Genomic DNA, 11,805 nt, shown 5'->3' on the forward strand with positions numbered 1-11,805 from the left:
TAATTAACAAGATCAGAAATGAAAAGGGAGACATAACAACAGACACTGAGGAAATCCAAAAAATCATGGGATCCTACTACAAAAGCCTATATTCAACAAAACAGGAAAACCTGGACGAAATGGACAATTTCCTAGACAGATATCAGGTACCACATTTAAGTCAAGATCAGATGAATGATCTAAGCAGTCCCATATCTGCTAATGAAATAGAGACAATCATTAATAGTCTCCCAACAAAAAAAAATCCCAGGAACAGATGAGTTTAGTACAGATTTTTATAAGCACTTCAAAGAAGAACTAATACCAAAGATCTAACAAAGAAAGATAACTTCAGACCAATTTCCCTTGTGAATATCGATGCAAAAATACTCAACAAAATTCTTGCAAACAGAATCCAAGAACAAATCAAAATGATCATCCATCATGATCAGGTAGGCTACATCCCAGGGATGCAGGGATGGTTCAATATACAGAAATCCATCAACGTAATTCACTATAAAAAACAAACTCAAAGGAAAAAAACCATATAATCATCTCATTAGCTGCTGAGAAAGCATTTCACAAAATCCAACATACCTTCATGAAAAAAGTCTTGGAAAGATCAGGAATTCAAGGCTCATAAGTGAAACATAGTAAAAGCAATATAAAGAAAACCAGTAGCCAACATCAAACGTAATGGAAAGAAATTTGAAGCAATTCCCCTAAAAACAGGGACTAAACAAGGCTGCCCACTCTCTCCCTACTTATTGTACTTGAAGTCCTAGCCAGAGCAATTAGACAACAAAAGGAGATCAAAGGGATACAAATTGGAAAGGAAGAAGTCAAATTATCACTATTTGCTGATGATATGATAGTATACTTAAGTGACCCCAAAAATTCCAACAGAGAGTGTCTAAACCTGATAAACAACTTCAGCAAAGTAACTGGATATAAAATTAACTCAAGCAAATCACTGGCCTTCCTCTACACAAAGGATAAACAAGCTGAGAAAGAAATTAGGGAAACAAGACCCTTCACAATAGTCACAAATCATATAAAATAGCTTGGTGTGACTCTAACTAAGCAAGTAAAAGATCTGTTTGACAAGAACTTCAAGTCTCTGAAGAAGGAAATTGAAGAAGATCTCAGAAGATGGAAAGATCTCCCATGCTTGTGAATTGGCAGGATTAATATAGTAAAAATGGTCATCTTGCAGAAAGCAATCTACAGATTCAATGCAATCACCATCAAAATTCCAACTCAATTCTTCACAGACTTAGAAAGAACAATTTGCAAATTCATCTGGAACAAAAAAAAAAAAAAAAAACAACAACAAAAAAAAAACAGGATAACTAAAACTATTCTCAACAATAATGGAACCTCTGGTGGAATCACCATCCCGGACCTTAAGCTGTACTACAAAGCAATTGTGATAAAAACTGCACAGTATTGGTACAGTGACAGGCAGGTAGATCAATGGAATAGAACTGAAGACCCAGAAATGAACCCACACACCTATGGTCACTTGATCTTTGACAAAGGAGCTAATACCATCCAGTGGGAAAAAAAAGACAGCATTTTCAACATATGGTGCTGGCTCAACAACAGGTAGCATGTAGAAGAATGCAAATCAATCCATTCCTATCTCCTTATACAAAGCTCAAGTCAAGTGGATCAAGGACCTTCACATAAAACCAGATACACTGAAAATAAAAGAAAAGAAAGCAGGGAAGAACCTTCAGCATGTGGGAACAGGGGGAAATTTTCTGAACAGAACACCAATGACGTAATGCTCTAAGATCAAGAATTGACAAATGGGACCTCATAAAATTGCAAAGCTTCTGTAAGGCAAAAGACACTGTCAATAGGACAAAACTGCAATCAACAAATTAGGACAAAATCTTTACCAGTCCTATATCTGATAGAGGGCTAATATCCAATATGTACAAAGAACTCAAGAAGTTAGACTCCAGAGAACCAAATAACCTTATTAAAAATGGGGTACAGAACTGAACAGAGAATTCTCAACTGACAAATACTGAATGGCTGAGAAGCACCTAAAGAAATGTTCAACATCCTTAGTCATCAGGGAAATGCAAATCAAAACAACCCTGAGATTCCACCTCACACAAGTCAGAGTGGCTAGGATAAAAAACTCAGGTGGCAGCAGATGCTGGAGAGTTTGTGGAGAAAGAGGAACACTCCTTCATTGCTGGTGGGATTGCAAGCTGGTACAACCACTCTAGAAGTCAGCTTGGTGGTTCCTCAGGAAATTGGACATATTTCTACCAGAGGACCCAGCTTTACCACTCCTGGGCATATACCCAGAAGATGTTCCAACATGTAATAAGGACACATGCTCCACTAAGTTCATAGCAGCCTTATTTATAATAGCAGAAACTGGAAACATCCCAGATGTCCCTCAACAGAGGAATGGATACAGAAAATGTGGTACATCTATACAATGGAGTGCTACTCAGCTATTAAAAACAATGAATTTACGAAATTCTTAGGGAAATGGATGGATCTGGAGAATATCATCCTGAGTGAGGTAACCCAATCACAAAAGAAGACATATGGTATGCACTTTCTGATAAGTTGATATTAGCCCAGAAGATTGGAATGCTCAAAGTACTATCTACAAACCAGAGGAAACTCAGGAAGAAGGAAGCCCAAAGTGTGGATACTTCATTCCTTCTTAAAAGGGGGAACAAAATACCCATTGAAGGAGTTGCAGAGACAAACTATGGAGCAGAGACTGAAGGAAAGACAATCCAGAGACTGCTCCACCTGGGAATCTTTCCCATATTCAATAATCAAATCCAGACACTATTGTGGATGCCAGCAAGTGCTGGCTGACAGGACCCTGATATAGCTGTCTCCTGAGAGATTCTGTCAGTACCCAACTAATACAGAGCTAGAGGCTCACAGCCATCCATTGAACTGATCACAAGGTCCCCAATGAAGGAGCTAGAGAAAGGACCCAAGGAACTGAAGAGTTTGCAGCCCCTTAGGATGAATAACAATATGAACTAACTAGTAACCTCAGAGCTCCCAGGAACTAAACCACCAACCAAAAGTCCACATGGTAGGACTAATGGCTCCAGCAGCATATGTAGCAGAGGATGGCCTTATAGGTCATCAATGGGAGGAGAGGCCCTTGGCCGTGTGAAGGTTCTATACTCCAGTGTAGGGGAATGCCAGGGCCAGGAAGTGGGAGAAGGTGGGTTAGTGAACAGGGGGAGAGGGGAAGAAACAGGGTTTATTTTGGTTTTGTTTTTTCTTTAATTTTATTTTTTTTCCCGGTGGGGAACCTGGGAAAGATGATATCATATGACATGTAAATAAAGAAAATATCTAATAAAAAAAATAAATAAGTGAAGAAATGAATAAATCTTGTTAAAGAAATTAGGAAAGCACAATCAGAGGGAATGAATAAATTACTTTCAAAAGTCCAGAAAAACATAAACAAACATTGTAAGGAAGTGAATAAAACTGTTCTAAACCCAAAAATGGAAATAACGGAAATAAAATCAATAAATAAAGCCCAAAGTGATCTAATTCTGGAAATGAAAAATGTAAAAACTTGAAAAGAAACTACAGAGGCAAGATTCACAAACAGAATACAAAAAAATTGAAGAAAGAATGTCAGGCATTGAAGATGCAGTAGAAGAAATGGATACATCAGTTAAAGAAAATGTGAGATCTACAAACTTCTGAAACAAAACATCCAGGAAATCTGAGACTCTGTGAAAAGACCAAATGTAGAAATAGTGAGAAGAAAGGAAGGAGAAGAAATCCAGGTCAAAGACACAGAAAATATCTTCAACAAAATCATAGAAGAAAATAGTCCTGATCTAAACTAGGAGATGCCTATAAAGGTGCAAGAATCATACAGAACACTGAATAGATTGGATCAGAAAAGAAAAGTCTCATCAGCACATAATAATAAAAACATTAAATGTACAGAACAAAAGATATTAAAAACTGCAAAATAAAATAACAAAGTAACATACAAAGGCAGAGCTATTAGAATTACACCTGAATTCTCAGTGGAGACTCCAAAAGCAAGAAGGGCCTGGACAGCCCAGACTAGTAGAATCAGAAAGCCTTCAATCACTATATATGAAGAAAATAAGATATCCCATAGAAAAGCCAAATTTAGCCAATATTTATCTAGGAAAACTCCAACATAAGGAGGTTAACTACAACCATGAAAACATAGGAAGTAAATAATCTTACACCAGCAAAATCAAAAGAAGAGACACACACATTATGACCACCACTGCTGCCACTACCACCAACAACAACAATAGTAGCCAACAATAATTGGTCATTCATGTCTCTCAATAAAATGAATTCATTTTCACACACACACAAAAACATAGACTAAATGAATGGATATGAAAACAGGATTCATTCTTTTCCATCCAAGAAACACATATCATCAGGAGATGTGTTACCTCATTTCAGCGTAAAGAGTGAGAAAATGATGTTACCAACAAACAAGCTGGTGTAGCATTTTTAATATCTAACAAAATAGCATTCAAATAAAAATCATCAGAAAAGAAAGGGAAGGCCACTATATTCTTCAAAGGATAAATCCACCATTATGACATTTCAATTCTTAACATCTATGCCCCAAACACCAGGGCACCCAAGTTTGTAAAAGAAATGCTATTAGAGCTTATATCCCATATTGACCCTCATACATTGATAGTGGTAGACTTCAGTATCCCAATCTTACCAAATACAGTCACCCAAACAAAAACTAAATAGAGAAATGCTGGAGGTAGCAAGCATTATAAATCTAATGGACATAACAGATATTTTTAGAACACTTCACCCAAAAACAAAAGAGTATACCTTCTCTGTGCCTTATGGATCTTTCTCCAAAACTGATTACTCGAACACAAAGTAAGTCTCAACAAAGAAACAAACAAAATTAAAATAACTCCCTGCATCCTATCAGACCACCACAGATTAAAGCTGTAGATCAACAAAATCAAAACCAGAAAACTCATGAACTCAAGGAGACCGAATAGCATTTACTAAAAATCTTCCAACCAAAAGAAACCCAAGGTAAGGTGGGTTTAATTCAGAATTCTACCAGACTTTCAAAGGATGAGTTAACGCCAATATTCCTCAAATCATTTCACAAAATAAAAACAAAAGGAACATTATCCAATTTATCTTACAAGGCCACAGTTACCTCACCTCATAAATACCCAACAGAGAAATAGAATTACAGATTAATTTTATGAACAAAGGTACAAAAATTCTCAATAAAATACTTTCAAAGTGAATTCATGAACACATCAAAATCATCCACCATGATCAAATAGGTTTCATCCCAGAGATGGAGGGATGGTTCAGCATATATAAATGGATACATGTAATTCACCATTTCAAATGTAACTTTAGAAACTAAAAGACAAAAATCTCATGATCATATCATTATATACAGAAAAATCCCTTGACAAAAGTCCAACACTCCTTCATGGTAAAAAATTCTAGAGAGATCAGGGATACAAGCAGCAAACCTCAACATAATAAAAGCAGTTTACAGCAAGTCCCTAGCCAACATCAAATTAAATAGCAAGAAACTAAAAGCAAGTTTACTAAAATTAGGTACAAGTCAGTATAGTACTTGAACTCTTAGCTATAGCAATAGGGCAACTGAAGGAAACCAATAGGATACAAAGTAGAAAGGAAGAAGACAAAGTATTAGTGGCAGATGATGTGATGGTATACACAACTGACCCTAAACACTCCACTAAGAAACTCCTACAGTTGATAAACACTTTCAGCAAAGTAGCTAGATACAAAAATAACTCACAAAACTCAGTAGCACTCCTATATACAAATGTCAAATGAACTGAGAAAGAAACCAGGGAAACCCCGTTCACAATAGCCTCAAATAATATACAATATCATAGGGTAATGCTAACCATGCAAATGAATGACCTACATGATAAAAACTTCAAGTCTTTAAAGAAAGAAATTGAAGAATAAAGATCTCCCATGCTCATGTATTTATAGGATTAACATACTAAAAAGATGGCCATCTACCAAAAGCAATCTATAGAGGTAGTACAATCCTCATCAAATTTCTAACACAATTCTTCACAGATTTTGAAAGGACAATTCTCAGCTTCAGATGGAAAAAATAAAAACAGAATAGCTAAAACCATCTTGAACAACCCAAGAAGTGCTGAAGGTAACACCAATCCCAATTTCAAGTTGTACCACAGAGTACAACTTGAAATATAGTAATAAGAACAGCATGGTATTAACATAAAAACATACATATTGACCAATGGACTTAAATTGAAGACTTAAGACATAAATCTTCACCTATGGACACCTGTTTGTTTGTTTGTTTGTTTGTTTGTTTGTTTTTAAATAAAGAATCCAGAAATGCACACTGAAAAACTCACATCTTCAAAAAAGGATTCTAGTCAAACAGGATGAGTGTAGAAAAATGCAAATAGATCCATACTTATCATCCTGCACAAAACTCACTTCTAAATGGATTGAAGGCCTCAACATACAACCAGATACATCCATCCTGACAAAAGAGAAAGCCAGGAATTGTCTTGAACTCATTGGCACAGAAAAGACTTTCTAAAGAGAACACTGCTAATACAGGTACAAAGATCAACAATTAATAAATGGGACATCATGAAACAGCAAAGCTTCTTTAAGACAAAGGAAGGCATCATTCGGACAAGTGGCAGCCCACAGAATGGGAAAAGAGTTTTACCAACTTCACAGCCAATAGAAGACTAATATCCAAATACATAAGTAACAAGAAACTAGATATCAAGAGCCAAATAATCCAACTAAAAAATGGGAGTACAGATCTAGACAGAGAATTCTCAATCAAAGAAACTCAAATGTCTGAAATTACTTTGTAAAAATGTTCAACATCCTTAGCCATCAGAAAAATGGAAATCAAAACTATGTTGAGATTCTATTTTACACCTGTCAAAATGGATAAGTTTGGCAACAGAAGTGACAGCTCATGCCAGCAAGAATGTAAAACAAGGGGGAACACCTATTTATTGCTGATGGGAGTGCAAACTTGTACAGCTACTATAGAAATCAGTATGGCGGTTCCTCAGAAAGATGGAAATATCTACTTCAAGATAAAATTATATTACTTTTTGGCATATACCCTAAAGGACACTTCATACTACCTCAAGGACACTTGTTCATCCATGTTCATTACTGCTTTATTCAAAATAGCCAGAAATTAGAAACAACCTACACATCTTTCAACAAAAGAATGGATAAAGAAAATATATTACATGTACACAATGGTCTATTATCCTGCTGTTTAAAAAAATGACATCATGTATTTTATAGGCAAATGGAACTAGAAAAAATTTGAGGTCACCCATACCCAGAAAGATAAAGAGAGTATTTGCTTGTATGTGGATGTTAGCTGTTTAATAAATGACAACCAAGCTACAAATTGTAGACACAGAGAGGTTAGTTACAAAGAAAGAGACTTGGGAAGGGAGAATATGAACATCCTTGGGCTGGGGAAATATAATAGATTTCATTGGTGGACTGGGAGCATGGGTGATGGAAATGGGGGATCAAGTAGGCAGGGAGAAGGAGCTGAGGGGTATTTGAGGGGCAGTGTGGAATCTAGTACTGTGGCAACTCCCTAAACTGTAAGAAGATCTGAGATACTAATGAAATCTCCAAATAAAAAGAGCTGGCCATCTCTTGTCACTAAATGAAACTTTGAGTAGTAAGACTTGATTACATCTAATTGTATGATTGACCATGGAAATCCCCAAACACCCAGGGTATTGCCAAGATAATAGGTTGCTCTCTGGAAACTGACAGCAGGCCTCCATTGCTAGAGAAAATACCCCCACACTAGGTCAAGCTGGTACCTACACAGAGTCTTCACTACTATGTTCTAGTGCCTTTGGTATGGGAAGGTACTCTTAAGGCTATCAAAAGAGAAATATCAACACCAACCCAGACACAAAACTTTTTACGTACAATCTTGTCCTGACTGAAAAATGTGCTAATGCATTAGTGGCACAAAGCTTGTGGGAGTAACCAAACAATATCTGATTTGACTTAAGGCCCACCCCATGAGATGGATCCAATGCTTCATAATGCTTGGATAATGACCAATCAGAGACTAGATAGCCTAGAGATGTAGGGTAAAACCAAATACTACTTACTAGTCTTTAGGTGAGGATTCAAAGGGAGGGATCTTAGAGAACTGTCCTATAGTGGGGAGAGGGAATTTGCAGATTCCATCTCCAGTGGAAAGACAGGGCATTAAGCAGAGTTACCATACCACAGTCAAAAACTCTGACTCAGAATTACTCCTGTCTAAAAGAACTTCAGGGATAAAACTGAAGAAGAGACTTAGGGAAAGGAAGTTCAGTGACCAGCTTAGGATCCAGATCAAGGGGAGGCTCCAAGGCCTGACACTATTACTGATGCTATGGCATGCTTATAGACAGAAGCCTAGCATGGCTGTCCTCTGAGAGGTCCAACAAGCAACTGAAAGAGTCAGACGCAGATACACACAACCAATGAACAGAAGCTAGGGACCCCTGTGGTTGAAATAGAGAAAAACTGGAAGATGCTGAGGAGAAGGGCAACTCCATAGAAAGACCAGCAGTCTCCACTATCCTGAACCCCTAAGATCTCTCAGACACTGAGACACCAACCAGGCAGCATACACTGGCTGGTCTGAAGCTCCCAACACGTATACAACAGAGGACTGCCTGGTCCAGCCTGAGTGAGAGAAGATGCATCTAACCCTGGAGAGACTTGAGGCCCCAGGGAGTGGGGAGGTTTGATGGAGTGGTGAGGTTTGGTTGAGTGGGGAGGTTTGGTGGAGTGGGTTCAGGGTGTGGGAATATCTTATTGGAGATGGTGGAGGAGAAATGGGATAAGGAACAGTCAGAGGGTAACCGAGGAGGGGAATAATAACTGAACTGTTAAAAGATTTAATAACAATAATAATAATAATAATAATAATAATAATAATAAATTTAAAAAATTTAAAATAGTGTTAAAATGACCCCTTCCCCCATGATATTCTACTATACTCATAGATCAGTCCATTACTCAATCATCAACCGAAAAATTTCCTCCTCTAGCAGGTGGGAACAAATACAAAGACCCACCACCAGACATTCCACATTCCTTGGAACACACAGCTCTAAATGGAATGTATCTATTAAGTAACCCCCTCAGAGTTCATGGAACTCTGCAGAAGATAAAGTGAAAAGGATGTAAGAGCCAGAGGGGAAGAGGACACCAGTAGAACAAGGCCCTCTAAATATACCTGGGCAAAGCTCATATGAACTTACAGAGACTGAAGCACCAAATACAAGGTCCATATAGGTCAGCACCATGTCCTCTGACTATATGTTATTTTTCACGTTAGTATGTGAATGAGTGAGTTTCTCCTTGTTGCGTCTTCTCTTAGGGTACATTTCCTTCTGTTAGTTTGCTTTATTCAACTTGGATGTGATGATTTCTTATTTATTTTGTTTACCTTGATATGTTTTGTTGTTATATCTGAGAAGCCTGTCCTTTTCTAATGGTACAGAAAGGGAGTGAATCCAGAGGAGAGGGAGGTGAGAGATAGGAGTAGAGGGGAAACTGTAATCAGGATATATTGAATGAGAAAAAAAATCTATTTTCAATAAAAGGGAGAATTATTTACTTACACTTAACTGAGGAATTGGGAGATAAGACAGATCCCTAAAAGTAGGAAATTAGTGATAGATAAATAAGAAAGATGGCAAACTTCTGGTTCCTTCTTCCCCTGATAATAAGAGACAAAGGCCTGTTGGAGCTCTACTCCGGAACAGCCCCCCTTCCTCCTTCTGTCTGACCAGTACAGGATGCTCAGGTATATTAAAGGCTAGGACTGAAAATTTTTACCTGAATCTGGGTGCTTATCAGCTTCCCTCTCTTTAATTAAACCAATAAACCCAAAATTATAAATAGGGGATCTTCCCCAATCAACCGAAACCTCTTAAAACCCCAGTCCTGCAAAGGACGAGTAGATTTCTGTTTTCAGCCTTCCCTTTACCCTGCAGAAAGTCTTTCTCTGACCCTGGAGGACTGTCTAAGCACCTTCCTTTTTAGTAGTTTGTTGCCTATTGCTACCTGCTGTGTCAGAGAATTTTCTAAACATTTTAATTGTTTAACTGATGGAGAAAATGAAGCTGGTCAAGTTCTCTAGAGAGTAAAATTTGGGGGTATTTCATCTCAAGATGTCTTCCGAGGAGTATGGACCCATTAAAGTCAGTACAAGCCAAGCCAAACTACGAGGTGACTTGTTGATGTACTCCCTCATGCTAACATCAGTGGACAAGGACCTACCCAGATTAGTGCAACAAAAGTTCCAGGATAGTGACTTTACATTCTTCTTTTCCTTTTTTTCTTAAAGATTTATTTATTTATTATATGTAAGCACACTGTAGGTGTCTTCAGACACCCTAGAAGAGGGGGTCATATCTCATTACAGATTGTTGTGAGCCACCATGTGGTTGCTGGGATTTGAACCCAGGACCCTTGGAAAGGCAGTCAGTGCTCTTAACTGCTGAGCCATCTCTCCAGCCCCTCTTCTTTTTCTTAATAAAAAGGTAGTTTTTGTTTTGTTCTGTAAACAAACAGACAAGAATGCCTTTGACCTTTGTTCTCCCTGATGATTTCATATTCACAGAGTTAAATTTGTTTTCCTTCAGAGATCTTCTTGCCCTTTGTACCAGCATGCTCATGGTCACTAGGGAGCAGCCCTCTTGGTGTCTTGAAACATTTAGTTTTATTGGTTATAGGAGACTGTCATTCTAGAATGATTTTGTAATTTTGCGTTTTATCTGTCTAATCACATGAAGAATATAATTACAGTTAAGTCACCACTAAAAAGGCAAGCCACAGAAGAGTGTAGAACTTACTTCGATGATCTCAATACAAATTCAGCAATTAAATGTCCATGCCTTGTTGAAGATGGCAGCAGATATAAGGCAGCCCTGGAGTAGAGTCCTGCTTGTGGGCAGTTAGAACCACATACAGCTAATCATCTGGACTGAGCCAGTAACTGACAGGCCAGATCATGCTCTGGGGGACATGGATGAGGTCTGATGCATCCAATCATTGTAAGAGTGTACAGAGGTGAGGAGATGGAAGCCAAGACATTCACATGACCTTGGGGACCACAGTGGGATAGGCATAGGGTTGCTTTACTGCCCTTCTCTGCCAAAGTATGGGTGCTGCTGATGACTTCAAACAAAAAGGGATATGAAGGTGAGCAAAGTGCTGAGGGATCTGGACACCTTTCTCCTCCTTGAGACCTCCCTGCATTTAGCCTCAAGTATTTCCTCTTCCTTCTTTCCCTTTGTCCTCCATTCTTCCTCTGCCCCCTTTCCTTCGGTCTTTCCTCTCTTTCATGATTTCTCCTTCAAGATTTCTTTCCTTGTATATATTCTCATAATATGACTAATTTGGCCCGGATGTAGTTGGTCCCCTAGAGAAGAAGCAGCTAACATGCACTTCTGTCATGACAGGAAAGGAAGTTCAGCAGCCATTCCTGTGACACGCTGCTGGACAATAGAATGCCATTTTGTTTAGGAAAAGTAGAACTGGCCAGGCAGTGGTGGTGCACGCCTTTAATCCCAGCACTTGGGAGGCAGAGGCAGGTGGATTTCTGAGTTCGAAGCCAGTCTGGTCTACAGAGTGAGTTCCAGGGCAGCCAGGACTACACAGAGAAACCCTGCCTCAAAAAACAAAGAAGAAGAAGAAGAAGAAGAAGAAGAAGAAGAAGAA

General features: G+C 38.2%; 1 long non-coding RNA gene across 1 annotated transcript in view; it reads right to left on the reverse strand.

Annotated features, from left to right (window-relative positions):
- Window positions 1-9,135, reverse strand: part of LOC116080666 — a 51,594-nt gene extending 42,459 nt beyond the window's left edge. The window contains exon 1 of the long non-coding RNA XR_004114524.1: window positions 9,094-9,135. This is a non-coding gene — a long non-coding RNA (uncharacterized LOC116080666). The remainder of the gene's footprint in view (window positions 1-9,093) is intronic.
- Between the last annotated feature and the right edge of the window lie 2,670 nt (window positions 9,136-11,805).

This window comes from Mastomys coucha, unplaced genomic scaffold (genome assembly GCF_008632895.1).
Source record: "Mastomys coucha isolate ucsf_1 unplaced genomic scaffold, UCSF_Mcou_1 pScaffold6, whole genome shotgun sequence".
Lineage (NCBI taxonomy): Eukaryota > Metazoa > Chordata > Mammalia > Rodentia > Muridae > Mastomys > Mastomys coucha.